This window comes from Hypanus sabinus, chromosome 1, assembly GCF_030144855.1.
Source record: "Hypanus sabinus isolate sHypSab1 chromosome 1, sHypSab1.hap1, whole genome shotgun sequence".
Lineage (NCBI taxonomy): Eukaryota > Metazoa > Chordata > Chondrichthyes > Myliobatiformes > Dasyatidae > Hypanus > Hypanus sabinus.
Window position 1 is genome coordinate 149255804 of NC_082706.1, and position 18178 is coordinate 149273981.

An 18178-nucleotide genomic window follows, 5' to 3' on the forward strand; every position below is an offset into this window, starting at 1 on the left:
ATGCTCTGAGCCCATAATCTTCTAATCGTTGAGATTTTCCTTGTCATCCTCACCGGTAACACTGGTTCATCTTTCCAAGCACCTTCTGCTTAATAATAGCAACAACACTCACTTATTTCCTCTGACACACTAGAATTTCTGACATACTGTTAATGTCTTCCATTGTGATGATTGATTCAAAATACTTAGAAAATTCCTTTGTCCCCCATTACTACCTCTCCAGCATCATAACTACTCTTGCCTCTCTTTTACTTTTTATATATCTTAAATAAATTTTTGTATCCTCTTTAAATTATCGGCTAGTTTTTATTCATATTTCATCTGTTCTTCTCTTATGGCTTTTTAGTTGCCCTCTATTGGCTTTTACAAGCTTCCCAATTCTCTTAACTTCCCACAAATTTTTGCTGTATTATGTGGCCTCTCTTTGCTTTTATGCTTCTTTTGAATTTCCTCTTCAGCCATGGTTGCCTCATCTTCCTTTTAGAGTACTTCTTCATCTTTAGGACATATCTATCTTGCGCCTTCCAAATTGTTCCCAGAAATCCCTTCCACTGCTGTTCTGCCATATCCCCTGCTGGTTTTCCCTTTCAATCAACTTCAGCAAGCTCCTCTTGCATGCCTCTCTAATTCCCTTTTCTCCACCTTAATACTGATACATTGGACTTTAGCTTCTCCCTCTCAAATTGCATGGTGAATTCTATTATATTATGATCACTGCTTCATAGGCGTTCCATTGCATTAAGTTCCCTAATCCAATTTGGCTCATTAAACAACATCTAATCCAGAATTTAGGGGGCCTATCACAAGCTGCTCTAAAAAGCCATCTTGTAGGCATTCTGCAAACTCCCTTTCTTGGGAACAAACCTAATTTTCCCAGTCTACCTGCATATTGAAATCTCATATGACTATCATAACATCTCTCTTTTCTGTCTCCCGTTTTAATTTGTATCCTCCATCCTGGCTACTGTTTGGAGGCCTGTATACAACTCCAGTCGGGGTACTTTTACACTTGCAGTTTCTTAACTCTATCCTTATCGATTCTACATCTTCCGATCCTATGTCATCTCTTCCTTAGAATTTAATTTCATTTCTTACCAACAGAGTCACCTCACCATTTCTGCCTACCTGCCTGCCCTTTTGAAACCAGGTGTATCCTTGGGTGTTAAGCTCCCACCTATGCTCTTCTTTCAGCCATGACTCAGCAATGCCCACAAAGTCATACCTGCCAATATCTAGTTATGTTCAAGATCATCTACCTTATATCTTATTCTTCCTGCTTGTTTACGGTTTGACACTAATTCACAGTTGTCCTTTATTTGTGCACTCTATTAAAGGAGTAAATTAAACTGTCAGCACCGATCATTGAAAAAGTCACATTTAGCGTAATGTCAACTGTTGTATTCAAACTCCAATAGCCTACATTGTAATTTAGGAGAATTCCTCTATTTCAATAGAAGATTGACTTCAGAAACATAAATTAGGAAATACACAACAATTTCATTGTTTAACTTTAGCAAGCTAATTTTAAACCAATTTAATGTTGCTGCAGTATTTCTACTTCACAACACACCAGGAAAGTGACCTTCAGATAATGCTTTCAACAACAAATTCTCCAATCTCTGTCATATTTTCAGAGTAATATTTTACCGCACGTTAAGGTATGTAGCACCCGATTTCTTCAGTAATTATTGTTTGTAAGAAAACCTTCATCACACATTACTGTGAACTGTATAATAAGCAATGGAATTCTAGTTTAAAGATGGGATTTACAATCACTGAATAATTAAAATGTTGGCAGTTTTGTACAAACATTCTGTTAGAAACATGGGTTAATTATGAGAATATACCAGGAGAGACACTGAAGTGTGTACACTTACTGCAAAAACAACAGAATGACAGGGCACTGTTTGTGTACGAAAGAATTCACTTGTATAAGGACTGTATTTACCAACTGCTTTCCATCATATTACCATTCTCCTCTTCTGCAGCGGCAATGCTCAGCAGTAGTCTGCAATAGCATTTCCCCTCCCTGCTCACAGTGGACACAGAATTTGAAGAGTTGGAACTCCAGGTGTCATTGTATCACTCTGGTATTATGGTCCTTCATTGTCCGAATGCATGTCAATGCTCTGTGGTCTGTATAAAGGTTAAACTCCCTGCCAAAGAGCAGTCAAAGGCCCACTTAATGGCCAGACATTGGTTTTCAATAGTGGAATACCTTATTTCCCTTGGGAGGGGTTTTCAGCTCAGATAAAGGACAGTTTGATCTTCTCCAGGTTCTCCTTGGGCCAGCAATGCTCCAACACCTACTCTTGAGGCATCCGCTTGGATAAGGAACTGTTTGTCAAAGTCTGGACTCTGAAGTTCAGGTGAAGAACACGTGAGCTTTAAGGACTTGAAAAGCATTCTCACACTCACTTGTCCACATCACTGGGTTGTTTACAAGCTTCCCAGTGAGATTAGTCAGAGGTGTGGCCAGAGTGCCAAATTGTAGAATTAGGGATACCATCCGACCAGGCCTAAGAAGGAAGTCACTCCCTTTTTGGAGTGAGATCGAAGACCGTAGTGGATTACTTCCACTTTGTCCACTTGTGCTCGAACCTCTCTATGTCCCAGCTGCTACCAAGCTATCTGGTTTCCCTTTTCGCCCTCTCACATTTTGGTAGATCGAGGATGAGAGCGGTGGCCTGAATATTCCTCAGGAACCTGTGCAGATTATATAGGTGGTCTGACCACATCTGGCTGTAGACAACCACATCACCATGGTAGGCTGCATTGCAGACATTGGAGCACCTGGTCCATCAGCCACCGGAAGGTTAATGGTGCATCATGAAGAACAAAGGACATCACGGTGAACTGAAACAGACCAGAGGTGTGCTGTGTGGAAGGCAGTGAGGGGTTTTGATTGGTCAGCCAGGGGCACCTGCCAGTGGCCTTTGCAAAGGTCCAGTTTAGTGATGTAATTTGCCTATTTAATCCTTTCTAGTAGGTCATCAATATGGGGCACAAGATAAGTGTCAAACTAAGAAATGGCTTACAACTTCTGGAAATCAATGCATATCCTCAGGGTGCAATCTTTCTTGGGGCCAATAATGATTGGACTGCTCTACTCACTATTTGAAGGCTCGGTGACACCCAGCTCCAGCATTGGTCCGAATCTCATCCTTCCAGGCTCCAACAAGTCGATCTGGCTCTCTGGTACTGACACCTGGTCAGCTCTGATCCTGATGGTACATTTTAAGACCTTTGTCAGTCCTGGTCTCTGTTGAAAGAGCTGTGGAAAGTCAGCAAATGCTATCTGCACTAGATGGCAGCCATCGAGATGGGAGAGGTGAACCTTCCCAGCCCCCCCTCCAGGCCTCCACAATGCCTTCTGAGTCATGCTCTTCTGGAATCTGGTGGAAAGTCCCAATGAAGGGTCTCGGCTCGAAATGTCAACTATTTATTCCTTCCCACAGGTTGCCTGACCTGCTGAGTTCCTCCAGCATTTTGTGTGTTTTTTACTCTAGATCTCAGGCATCTGCAGAGTGTCTGGTGTTTACCTCTACCATGTTGCTCTTCTCTTTTCTAGACCTCCATCACTTTTTCTACCTATTGACTAATCTGAGGTGTCACACATGTCTGGCACCAGATGTCTTATAATGGGTTGGCATGTCTTACTGCACATGCCAAATTACAACTTTTCTGACTCTCTAACAAATTGCACAGTGACGAGGAAGGACTCTCCAGTTTCTTAGTATTAATTCATGACCGCTCACTCAAGTTCAGGTAAGACAACTCTGCATTTGATCATGGTGGTTTATATGGGGACAACCAGAGGTGGCATTGTCTTTTATGAAAGTATTTTTTTTTGCGATCGCAAGATCCTGCTGGACATTGGGGAGTTAAAGTTCTGCAGGTCTGCCCTGTCAGCGAGTTGCTCATTGGTGGAGAAACTGAAGGAGTTGGATTTAGTGCGGTTGATGTTGCTGCCTGCATCAGAGGAATGTCAGAGGATTCACTAATTTATTGGCCTCAGACTGCGGTGTCACCTTTATACAGCTGCTCAGGAGACAGGTAGTGGAGTTGGTGCGCTCCCCTGCAGGCAGTGTGACACAGTGTCCAAGCTGGAGTCCAACATTCGTGGACACAGGGTTTTGGACCATATATTATTTGTGTGTCTGTATTTTACTGATATCTTATATGTGCTTGCTATCTCATATGTGCTATAAATGCCTTGAGCTGTGTGTAACTGTTAGCACTGTGTTTTCCACCTTGACCTGGAATAATGCTCTTTCACTTGACTGTATTCACGGGCATTCATGTATGATTGAATCTGATCTTGAGCTTGAATGATACTCCAACAGTCGTCTTTTGCAGGAAGGTCATAGTGACCTGAGTCCTAGATGCCACAACAGCTGCTGATTCAGCCTGTCCACTTGATACCATTGAAGATTTGTGATTATAAATAGATCAACATTTGGAGCCTTGCCACACGTTCTGAATCTCTCTTTACAGTTCAAAAAAACTTCTGGACACTCTTTCTAGCACAGTTTATAGGTATCATGGTGTCAGAATGGCCTTGATTAGTTAAAGGTGCAGATGAACATTTGTATTTTAATATGGTTCTGTCATTATTGGGTTATTTATGTTGTTATTTCCAGGTATCATAAAAATGATATATTTAAATATGTTTAATCTCATAAACCAGTGACCTAAACAGAAAATGCTGCAGATATTCATCAGGGCAACAAGTACAATAAGGGAAATAGAATTAATATTTCAGATAGACGACATTTCTCCAGATGGGTGAGAAAAAACCAAGTTAGTATTACAAACCGTTTATAAGTTGAAGAGAATTTGAGGGAGGAATAGATGGGACAAAGGGTATTCTGCCCTCACTCAAGAATGTTCCCTGTTTTCACAAGCTAGACAAATAGATAACTCCAGTCCCAGTATGGTTGTAGTTGAAGGTGGTCTTATTATTTACCAACACGCTACAGTACACAAGGAGCCAGTGTAAAAAGAAAGTACTTCTCAGTGTTCTAACAAAAGGAAGGTTCAAATATTGATTGAAATTTCTTCAACTAATCAATGAAATGTACAAAAATACAAAATGGCTGACCCGACAATGAAAGCTAATTGCTTAACCATGCGATAATGAGCAATCAACAACAGCTGTGAACCCCACAAGTAAGCAAAGAGATCTAGTAATTAGATATAAAATAACAATCCAAATCAGGAAAGACATAACACAGAGAATATTGGTGATAGGGGTGAAGCCAGGCTGCTATGGAGTTGAGTAGTAGTTGATTGGTAAATGATTCAAGATTCAAGATTGCTTAATGTCATTTCCAGTACTCAAGTGTAAAAGAGAATGAAATAATTGTTAATTCTAATCTGATGCTACACAAGAAAATCAAAGAACACTCTAATAATAAAAACACAATAAATGTAAATGCATAAGATTGCTTATATACATAGATTAATTGTTTGCTCATAAAGTGACTCTAGGCACAGGAATGTCTGTATATAAGGTGACTGACAGAAAATGATAAAGTAGTGGTGGTGGTGGGGGGGGGTTTGGAGGGGTGAACAGCTTTACTGCTTGGGTTTTTCATTCTGGTGGTTCTGGTGTGAACACAGCATATTCTCCTCCCTGATTCTCCTCCCAGGTGGGTAGGATCATTATGCTGCTCCTGGCCCTTTTCCAGCACTTCTCTGTACATACAGTGTGCCCTCCATTGTGGGTAGACTGGTGCCAGTGATGCATTGGGCAATCTTGACTACCTGTTGTGGAGCCTTCCTGTACACACAGTGCAGTTTTCATTCTAAGCAGTGATTTAGCTTGTTAAGATGCTGTCTATTGTAGAATGATCTGAGTATGGATGTATCTAGTTCTCTTTTGCCTCCTCTGAAAGGAAAAGGTTATCCACCTGGCACCAGGCCTCGAACTCTTCCACCTCCTTTCTGTAGGCCATCTAATCTTTGATGCTGATGAGCCCCACCACTGTCATGTTATGGACAAACCTAACAACATGATTTCTTCTAACTTCTCCAGTCCATTGATGAAGGGTCTCAGCCCGAAATGTCAACTGCTTACTCCTTTCCATAGATGCTGCCTGGCCTGCTGAGTTCCTTCAGCATTTTGTGTGCATTGTTTGGATTTCCAGCATCTGCAGATTGTCTCTCAAATGTCATTAACTAGGTGTTTGGCTGTGCAGTCATGGTTGTGCATAGTGTACAGCTATGGACTCAGCACAAAGCCCTGGGAGAGCACTTGTGTTGAGGATGATGGGGAGGGAGGTGCGGTTTTGCATTCTGAGTGAGGTCTGTTGGTTAGGAAGTCTAACACCCAGTTGCACAGTGATGTATTTAGTCCAAGGAGTAACAGCTTGTTCACCAAGGTCTGTGGAATAATAGTGTTTGAAGGCCGAAATGAAATCCAGAATCAGCATTCTGACATAAGCGTCCTTGTTTTCTAGCTGTGTCAGGACCAGGTATCTAATAGATCTATCTGCCGTAGATCAATTCTGTTGGTAAGTGTATTGATAAGTGTCCAATATGTCAGGAATGAAGCTTTTAACATGTGCCATTACTTCATGATGATTGGCAATCGAGCAGTAGTTGTTTTGTTCTGAAGGTGTAGAGTTCTTTGGTACAGTGATGGTGGTTGATTTGAAGCATGTGGGGACAGCAGCCTTGATAGGTGATGTGTTGGAGATACCAGTGAAGACATCAGTTAGCAACTGTGCTCCCTTGCTGAGTACTTGGCCTGGGATGTTGTCTGGTCCGTCTGCCTTACAAGGGTTGACCCTCTGCAGAGTCCTTTGCATGTCTGCTGTTGTCTGTGACAGTGGCTGCTTACCTGGGAGGGGGGTAGCTTTTGAGGCTGGCATTGCACTGCATGCTTTGAAGCATGCGTAAAAGTTGTTTAGAACATGAGGGAGGGAGGAATTACTGGCACAGCCAATGCTGTTTTCCTTGCGTAGTCTAACAGATGGCAGTTTGCAGAGTGATAATACAAACAAAGGACTATAAAATATGAAAAATAATTAGTGCCCCAGTAATATCCTATTTGTATATGTTGCCTAATCTTAACTTCTTACGTATGTGATGGGTACAGCTAGTAGAGCTGTGGCCTCACATCTTTGGTAACTTGGGTTCAATCCTGATGTGGCATTGTGGGCTTCCTCCAGCTACTCAGTTCTCCTTCTACATCACAGAGGTATGCAGATTGGTACATAGACTGACTCCTATAAATTGGATCCAATAAGTAAGTGGGAAGTAGAGCCTGAAGGGAGTTGATGGGAGTGTTGTGAGATTTAAAAAGTGATTAGCAGAGGATTAATGTAAATGGATGCTTGATGACCAGTGTGGACTTGAAAGGCCAAAAGGCCTATTTCTGAGATTTATGACTCTATGAATTAATATGGTTAAGTCACTAAAGGTTGCATTGCTCCTTGCAATCTCATGCAGAATTAGTAGAATGACGATTGAGGGTGCTGGAAAGTTCAGGTTACCAAAGGTTAATTTTCCCATTTTCCTGATGAAGCTAATGCTTTCCTCACCCACTACATACACATGGTGCCACTTGATTTTAATATATTAAACAATATAACTGCAACATAAAGTGAATAACCGAAAGAAATAAGAAATATTTAACAGACTTTGTTTCAGTAAGGTATTTAATTTTGTATATGCAATTGTTCATTTTTCAGGCTCCTGGCCTCTCTGGCAACCAGCAGTTACTGTCCAGCACAGTCATAAGATCTTTGGAATGTACTAAGAAAAATGTGGATCTGCCCCACAATTTGTAGAAACCTTATCCTGAGCAAATGATTACAGTGAAGAGAAAAATAAACAAAGATTTGAAGGTTCATTTATTATTAAAGTATGTATCCATATACAACTCTGAGATTCATCTTCTCCATACAGCCATGAAACAAAGATAGAACATGAAAGTCATTCAGAGAGAAACATAAACCCCCAATCTCCCTTCCCCCACACAAAAAAAGAATGAGAACATTGACCCAAATCCCCCTCCCCCGCACAAAACGGAACAAGAATGTCAAGCCCCAAGCTCTCTCCCCTCGCACAACAAAATTGAACAAGGACATTGACCCCCCCCAAAAAAAAACCCTCCTCTTGCATAACAAAATGGAAAGAAATGGTGAAAAACACAGAATATTACACCATAATCTGAGAAAGCTCACAGTCCATAAACACAACAGTTCAATCCATAATGTAAACCATGGTAACATCTTCCTTCACCAACGAAGAGAGAGAAAACACATGAACGCAGACAGGCCTACCTGCCTGTCACAGTGACCCACACAGTGATAGGCCGCTCCCAGACTCCTCGCCAACGATCAAAGGGAAGGCAGTCGTGCTGAGCTCTTGCTTACCTTCTGCATCTACCTCAATGTCTCAATCTTCCTCGATGCTTTAATTGGCAATTAATTGGCACATTAATCTGCGAAATGGAGTCAAATATTGGCTCATGCTTCGTCTCAAAGTTTCTTCACCACTAGGCCGTCTGAGTATGCACTCATTTCCTGGAATCTTCTTGAAGACAGCGAAGCACTGGATCACACAAACTTTTAGGTATGAGGGGTATAGACAAGGTAAGTACAACCAGGCTTTTTCCATTGAGGTTGTGTGCGACTAAATCCAGAGGTCAAGGCTTAAGAGTGAAAGGTGAGAAGTTTAACAGGAACATAAGAGGAAACTTCTTCACTCAGAGGGTCATGAGAATGTGAAAATAGCTGCCAGCACAAGTGGTCCATGTGAGCTTGATTTCAATGTTTAAGAGAGATTGGGGTAGGTACAGTATTTGAATGGTAGGGGTATGGAGGACTCTGGTCCTGGTGCAGGCCAATGGGAATTGGGAGTTCAAATGGTTTTCGGCATGGACTAGATATGCCAAAGAGACAGTTTCTGTGCTGTACTTCGCTATGACTCCGTCTCCTGTCTGTGATTCACAGACTCTAACAGTTTCAGAAACACATTTAAGATGAACAACAGACATAAAGGAAGCAAAATAGGCATTTTTGCAGACATTCTGGAAGATGCCGACTGAGGGAGCATAGTATGCTCTCTTCAGTGTGACGGTGGGAGTAGTGCATTTGATCACCACACCAGTTTAACAACGTGAGAGGGATTGGACTGGACATGGGTGAGCAGAAACATAAGAGAGGCTGCAGAGATTAAATATCTATGAAATATTGAGGAAACTACACTACTAACTAAAAAGCACCTGAGAAAAGCTAAAAAAGGTGGTCATCCATGACAGTATATTGAAATCTCATAAAGCAATGTTGCATTCGATCAAGTAAACAGAAATGAAAGCCGTTACTTAGACAATTGAATTGAGAATAGTAAAAACATTTATCTTCCCAGTGCAGAAATGAAAATTAGATCTTAAGAAAGAGGGAGCAGAAGAATTTATTTGAATCAGTGATGGTAAAGATTGTTTAAAATGTTATTGACAAGAAATATTGAGTTGTTAATTGCAGACCAAAGTCTAACCTTTGTGGAGATATCATGACGGTCAGGTAGAAACTGATTCATTTTGAATGTGTTATTTTTTTTAAAACAAACTCTGCAACAGAAATGAGATTTGGTAAACAAGCAGGAAATGGAAGAGGAGGAAGACAGTAAACAAGCGACTGACAAATCTTGAGAGGCAATTTTTGAGAGATTGTTTTGGAGAGAGGTGCTTATTACTTATTGCACATAGTAGAACTGCACATCAAAGAAGTGTACTATGGATTAAAAAGTCAAACAAACTGATTTCACTTGCAGTCATTATGTTTAAAGAGCGTTTTTCTGTGCTTGAAGGTCCTGCCTATACTTCTACAAAATGGTTGTATGGCATGATCTGCTGGTATGGCATACAAACAAAAGTTTTTCATTATTTCTTGGTAAATATGAAAATAATATTCCATCTCCAATATTATAGTGTCATAGAAATGTAGAACTCAGAAACAGGCACTTCAGCCCATTACATCAATCCTGACCACCATGTTTATCCATACTGATTCCACTTGCCTGCGTTAATTCCATACCCTCTATTCCTCCAGCCACTTTGTGTGTTGCTCCAAGTTCCAGTAGCTGCAGTCTCTTTTGTCTCAACCCCTCATTGTCTTCCTGCAATTTCTACCATCAAGCCAATATATCCATTTGGCTCACTCACTCCAGATCTCATGTTTTCTAATCTTCCAGACCACCTACCATGTGGGACCTTGTCAAAGTCTTTGCTAAAGTCTTGTAGAGAACGTGTACTGCCCTGATCTCATCAATCCTCATGACAATCTCTACAAAGTATCTCAAATTTGTGAGACATCATTATCATGCACAGTGCCATGCTGATTATCCTTAATTAGTGCTTGCCTTTCCAAATGCAAATACGTCCAGTCTCTCAAGAATTCCTTTCAATAACTTTCCTGTAACAAGTGTAAGGCTCACTGGCTTATAGTTGCTTGTTGCCCTTCTTAAATAAGGGCACAACATTACCTATCTTTCTGGTACCTCACCAGTGACTAAGGAAGATTCAAAAGTCTCTTCTAAGGTCTGAGTAATCTCCTCCCTCACTTCCTGGAACATTCTGGGAAATACCTGGTCAGGCTTATACTACATCCAATATGGCCTTGACTGTAGTGGGTCTGTCCACATAGGATATCAGGAATCCTTCCTGGACACACCTAACAAATTCTGCCTCATCTAAACAATTCATCTGCCTTTATAAGTTTCAGGATCTCCATCACTCCTTTGTATTGTTGATAAGCTATAGAAAACGCGTGGGTTTTCTAAAGTGGTTGAGTAGGGTTCGTACTAGGTTGGCAAGGGGATAGAAACCAAAATATAAGGTGAGATGACAGAGCATTTGATCTAAAGATAGGTGAATTGCATAGAGAAATTATGAGGAAGGATAGGCAGTGTATAGGACTTAGTTCCACAACTGTAAAAAGGGCAAGAATACTGGAGGGATTGTCTACTAAGTCAATGTTGGTGCATCAAAAACAGAAAGGTATCAATCACTCTATTTAGTGTATTCTGCAGTCTCAAATACCAACAAAGAAACTGGGAGCAGACAAATATGTAGATTTTGGAAAGGTGCAAAAGTAACAGGGGTGTTGCTACGGGTGTCTTAGATTTCCCTAGTATTGATTGACATCTGCTCAGTGCACAATGTTTAGATGAGGCAGAATTTGTTAGGTGTGCCCAGGAAGGATTCCTGATATCCTATGTGGACAGACCCACTAGAGTCAAGGCCATATTGGATATAGTACTAAGCAATGACCCATGCCAGCTAACAGATCTTTCAGTGAGTGAGTATTCAGCAGATAGTGATCACAACTACTTCATATTTACCATAGTCTTGGACAAGAGATGGAAGAAAATGATATGGAAGTATTTAATTGGGCAAGGTCTAATTATGATATTAGACAAGAACTTGGAGTGTAAAATTGAATCCAATATTCTCAGGGAAATGCGTAGCAGAAGTGTGGAGGTTGTTTCAGGAGCACTTGCATATGGTTCCGGATAGGTATGTCCTACTGACACAGGAAAAGGATGATAGGATAAAGGAAACATGGTTGACAAAAGAACTGAAATATTTAGTCTAGAGGAAGAAGGAAAGGACTAGGAAGCAAGAATCAGGCAGGACTCTTGAGAGTTATAAGGTAGCCAGGAAGGAGCTTAAGAAGGCACTTAGGAAAGCTAAGAGGATCATGCAAAACACTTGGTGAGTAGGATTAAGGAAAACCCTGAGGCATTCTACAAGTATAGGTGGGTGACTAGAGTGAGGTAGAACCACTCAGGAATAAGGGGAGAAACATGTACCTGGAGGCAGAGGAGATCGGAGATGTTCTTAATGAATAACTTGTTTCAGTGTTCTCTAGGGTGAGTGTCTTTGATAAATGTGAGGTCAATGTAAAACAATGTAATATACTAGAGAATGTTGAAGTCAAGAAAGAGGTGGTTTTGGAGCTTCTGAAAGCATTAGTTATCCAGATAAGTCTCTGAGGCTGGTTGGGATATCTCTGGGTAACTATGGGAAATGAGGGAAAAGATCATTGGGGCATGATGATAAACATTGCATCCTCCCTGGCCATGGCATTGGAACCTGAGGACTGGAGGATGGCAGATATTTTTCTGTTCAAGAAGTTGATAGGGATAATTCTAGATATTATAGACCAGTGAATCTTATGTGGACAAAGTATTAGAGGAGTTTCTTAGGAACAGGATTTATGAGCATGTGAAGAAACATAGTCTTATTCGAGGCAGTTAGTGTGGCTCACCAGCCTAATTGATTTTTTCAGAGGTGTCAAAACAAGTACATAGATGTAGTGTAGTTGATGTAGTATTTATGAATATTACTAAGGTGTTTGATAAGGATCCCTGTGGTAGGCTCATCCAGAAAGTCATGAAACATGGGATCCATGGAAAGTGGACTGTGTAGATTCAGAACTGGGTAGCCCACAGAAGCCAGGGGGCAATAGTATTCTGCCTGGAGGTTGGTGACTAGTGGTGTTCTGCATGGATCTGTTCTGGGATCCCTCTTTGTAGTTTTCTAAGATGACCAGAATGAGGAATTGGAGGGGCGTGTTGGTAAGTTTGCAGATGATACCTAGTTGGAGGTTTTGTGACTAGTATGGAAGTTTGTTGTAGATTACAAGAGGATATACTGTAGCTAGGATGCAGATTTGAGCAAAGAAGGGGCTGATGGAATTCAAGAGGAGAAATGTGAAGTGATACACTTTGGAAGATTGAACATGAAGATGGAGTAGAAGGCTAATGGTAGGATTCTGAGCAGTGTGGAGGAATAGAGGGATCTTGGGATCTAAGTTCTTAAACCCCTCAAAGTTGTTGCACAAGTTGACAGTGTGGTTGAGAAAGGAGTGTGGTGTGCTGGATATCATTATTCAGGGCATTGAGTTCAAATGCCATGAAATCCATAGATTCACCACTCTCTGGCTAAAGAAATTCTTCCCCATCTCCATTCTAAAAAGATGCTCCTCTATTCTGAGGCTGTGTCCTCTCGTCTTAAACTCTCCCACCATAGGAAATATGCTTTCCGCATCTACTCTATCAAGGCCTTTCACTATTCGAAAAGTCTCAATGACTTATTGAATATCATTCGATTATCATTCTTCTGAATTCTAGTGAATACAGGCCCAGAGCTATCAAGTGTTCTTCACATGACAAGCTATTCAATCCTGGAATAATTTTTGTGAAACTCCTTTGAGCTCTCACCAATTTCAGCACATCCTTTCTAAGATAAGGGCCCCAAAACTACTCAGAATACTCCAAGTGAGGCCTCACCAGTGCTTTATAAAGTCTCAACATTACATCCTTGCTTTTATATTCAAGTCCTCTTGAAACAAATGGTAACATTGCATTTGCCTTCCTCAATCTGCAAATTAACCTTTAGGAAATCCTACACAAGAACTCCCAAGTCTCCTTGCACCTTGGTTTTTGCATTTTCTCTCCATTTAGAAAATAGTCAACCTTTTAATATCTCTTACCAAAGTATATGACTATGCACTTCTTGAAACTGTATTCCTTCTGCCATTTCTTTGCCCATTCTCCTAATTAGTGTAACTCCTTCCTCTCTACTTCCTCAAAACTACCTGTTCCTCCACCTGTCTTCGTATCATCTGAAAACGTTGACTCAAAGCCATCAATTCTATCATCCAAACCATTAACATATAATGTAAAAAGAATTGGTCCCAACATAGACTTCTGTGGAACAGCACTAGTAACCGGCAGCCAACCAGAAAAGGCTCCCTTTATTCCAACTCTTTTCCTCCTGCCAATCAGCCATTGCTTTATCCATGTCAGAATCTATCCTGTAATACCATGGGCTCGTAGCTGGTTAAACAGCCTCAAGCATTGCACGTTGTCAAAGGCCTTCTGAAAATCCAAATACACACCATCAACTGATTCTCCTTTGTCTATCCCGCTTGTTATTTCTTCAAAGAATTCTAAGAGGTTTGTCAGGCAGGGGACTTCCATTTACATTGAGTGGGTGAAACTTGAAGGGAGATGCTAGAGGCAGATATTTTTATACAGAGAGTGGTAAGAACCTGGAATGCACTGCCAGGGCTGGTGATAGAGGTTAATACAGAAGTGACATTTAAAAGACTCTTTGATGGGCCTGTGGATGTAACAAAAATGGAGGATTATAGGCTATGTAGAGGGATGGGTTAGACTGATCACAGAGTAGGACTATAACTTTTGGTAAAACATTGTAGTTAGAAGGGTATGTGTAGTACCTATGTTGTATATTCTAATACTAATATTATGATTCCCTTCAGGCTCCTGTCCATGCAGGTACTAGTGAGTGTGATAATACAGTTGACTTTAAGTTAGATTTGAAGCAGGGAGTTTTGCAACATTGATTTTCATGGATGAGAGTGATTGAAAGATATTAGAATGTTTTTTTTTTCTTAATTGATTAAGTATATTTGAATGTTCAAATTCAACGTTCAAAGTGAATTTATTATCAAAGTACATGTATGTCACCATATACAACACTGAGATTCATTTTCTTGCTGGCATTCACACTGAATACAAAAATAATAATTGAATCAATGAAAGACTGCACCAGCAGGGTACAAAGGAGAACAAAACTGTGTAAGTGCAAAAGGAAGGAAAAAAAGGAATAATAGTTAGAGTCAGAAATGTCCAATCAGTTCCTACAGATAGACTAATCCATAATTACTATCTAGATATAATAATATGGGATAAACAAGCAAGAACAAGTTATTTAATAGATAACGGCATTCCAAACGCACATAACTTACAGAAATCAGAAAGTGAAAAACACCAGAAATGCTGAAATGCTGAATTAAAAGAGGAAATTGAAAGACTTTGGAACATGAGCAAGGTATACATTGTTCCAATAGTAATATCTACAACTGGTATCATCCCAAAGGCAAAACACAATAGCATTAAACAATTAGGGCTAAGCAGTAAAATCTTTGTAAATCTTCAGAAAGCTGCAATATTTAACATCACTAAACTAGTCTGAAAGGTCTTAGCAATTGACAAATGAGCATGCTTGGCTATGCCCATGCCTCAGGTTTTGCCAGATTGAGCTCAGAAAAAAATAATAATTATAAACAATAAATATTGAGAACATGAGATGAAGAGTCCTTTGAAATGAGTCCATAGTTTGTGGGAATAATTCAGTAATGGGGAAAGTGAAGTTATACCCTTTGGTTCAGGATCCTGATGGTTGAGGGATAATAACCGTTTCTGAACCTGGTGGTGTGAGTCCTAAGGCTCCTGTACCACCTTCTTGATGACAGCAGTGAGAAGAGAGCATGACCTTGATGGTGGGGGTTCCTGATGATGGATGCTGCTTCCCTGTGACAACCTTCTGTGTAGATATACTCAGTGGTGGGGAGGGCTTTATGATGGACTGGGCTGTATCCATTACTTTTTGTAGGATTTTCCATTCAAGGGCATTGGTGTTTCCATACTAGGCTGTAATGCAGCCAGTCAATATACTTCCCACCACACATCTATAGAAGTTTGTCAAAGTTTTAGATGTTATGCTGAAATTCTACAAACTTCTTTGGATGTAGAGGTGCTGCTGTGATTTCTCTGTAATTGCAATTACATGCTGGGCCCAGGACAGGTCCTCTGAAATGATAATACCAAGGGATTTAAAGTTGTTGTGCCTCCTCACCTCTGATCCCCCAGACTTGTTCATGGACCTCTAGTTTAATAATTAACTCCTTGGTCTTGTTGACATTGAGTGAGAGGTTGTTGTTATTGGATCACCCAGCCAGACTTTCAACCTCCCTGTTCTATGCTGATTTGTCACCACCCTTGATTCAGCTGATGACAGGTGTTGTCAGCAACTTAAGTAAGATATCGAAACTGTGATTAGCCACACAATCATAAGTGTAAAGTGCGAAGAACAGGGGGCTAAGCACATAGCCTTGTGGTGCAACTGTGCTGATGGAGATTGTCGAGGAGTTGTTACTGCCAATCCAAAATGACTGGTGTCTGCTAGAGAGGAAATCGAGAAACAAATTGCACAACAAGGTATTGAGGCTTAATTTTCAGGGAATGATAGCATTGAATGCTGTAGCTGATAAAGAGTATCCTGATATATGCACCTTTTCTATCCAGATATTTCAGGACTGAGTATTGAGCCAATGCAATGGCATCTGTCATGGATCTGGTGTGCTGGTGGGCAACCTGGCGCAGATCTTCTGAGAGCTTCTCGGACAGGAGCTGATATGTTTCAAAGCAAACATAGAAGGCTTTGAGTGAATCTGGATGCAGAGCCCTGCAGTCACCTATGTGGCTTGATTTCACTTTGTAAGAGATGATATTATTCAAGCCATGCAACAACTGTCAAGCATCCTTCATGGATTCAAGCTGAGTCACTTCATAAGAAGGCTTTCTAAAGATCATCCCTGGACCTCTTGTAACTTTCTTGGTCACCAGACTTGGTAAATGCCTTTGATCTGCCCTTAGTTGATTGTGGATCTCTTGGTTCATCCAGGCTGGGGAAATACTGAATGATTTCATGGGGCCACACTCATCTATTACTGTTCTTATAAAGTCCATGACAACCGTGGTATATTCATTCAGATCTACAGATGAGTCCTTGAAGACACCCAGTCCACCAACTTGAAGCAATCCCACAGCTACTCCTCTGCCTCCAGTGACCACCTCTTTGCTTCCCTAATATCTGGAACCTTCCTCTTTAGCCTCTACCTGCATGCAGGTAGGAGAAGGACAGTCAAGTTATCAGATTGCCCGAAGTGCAGTCTGGACCAGGAACGTCAGGCCTTATCCTGATCCTTATCTTAATCCTTATCCTCATCAGTCCTTATCTTAATATAGCAGTGGTTTATAGTGCTGATGCTAATTGGACAGGGATATCTTCAAACAAGTCTGATAAAAGTCCCTGACTATGATTTGAAATGCGTTGGGGTGGACGGTTTCTTCTTTGGTGGCAGTATCTCAAGTGCCTGATTCCAGTTCCCCGATGGTGGTATATACACTGCAGCCAGGTTTACGGAGGAGAACTCTCTTGGTAAATAGAATGGCCGGCCTTCCATCATTAGGTATTTAAGGTCAGGGGAATAACAGTACAACAAAAATTCCACATTGGAGCTCAGAGAGTTTATCATGAAACATACACCTCCACATTTTGCCTTTTCCAAATTAGCAGTTTGGTCCATCCTGTGCATCATGAAGCCTTTGTGTCTGATTGCTTTATTTGGCATTGAATGTATTAGAGAGTTTTATTTTATTTTATTATCTATTATTCTCTTTTTTAAAGTATTTTTTTATTTTTAAATATAGTCTGTAAGTTTTGAATGCCAGAGACATTCAGAAGCATTGATTTGTCATCTTTAGCAGGAAGCTTACCCAGAGATGTGCCTTGGTTATTGTTGTTGACTCTGCTGTTTTGTGGCTGGGCTTACAAAGTGCACGATTCAAGTACAAAATAGGACTTGGTCACTGAGGTTGATGCTGGTTTTGACCAGTAAACCCTCAGTTGGGGAAAACAAAAAGTAGGTATTAGGGAATTGGTTTTGAAATTAGTGGTGAGTGCAGGCGATTTGGAAGTGACAACAAAATGGTAATTTTTCTACCCCTCCCTTCCACTTCATTTTGTTGGGATGAAGAATCCAACTCACCATAGGGAACACATCGGAGACAGAAAGGACCTGATTGTGTTGAGTAGAATTACTCAAATTTTTGGATTCGAGTTAAAATTACTGGTATTATGCCAATATGTCTTGTGAGATGCCAGGTTTATTTAAAAATCTATGCAACCATGGTCTGCTAATGCAGCACCACAGTTTTAACAAACTAAAAAATGTATTAAAATTATTACCTGCAGAAAGTTCATAAGCAAGTCCAGAGTATTGTAACTTAAAATGAACCAGAGCTTGAGTTCATCATTAGAGCTTTGCAGCACAATGCTCCAAACAATGTTGCAGAAATCAAAATGCCTCCCAAAACTCATGATAGGACAACTATGTTTTTAAACCATAGTTTGGTGGATTAAAACATCTACTCCTTTAATTGATGCTAGTTCCGTGTATGTTTTGGGTTTCAATTGTCAGATTTATCTTCCTCGTCAGAACTTTTATATAAATGTTTTATGTTTATTCACTCAGGTTGAAGGTTACAACATTGGGAACATTGAGAACAG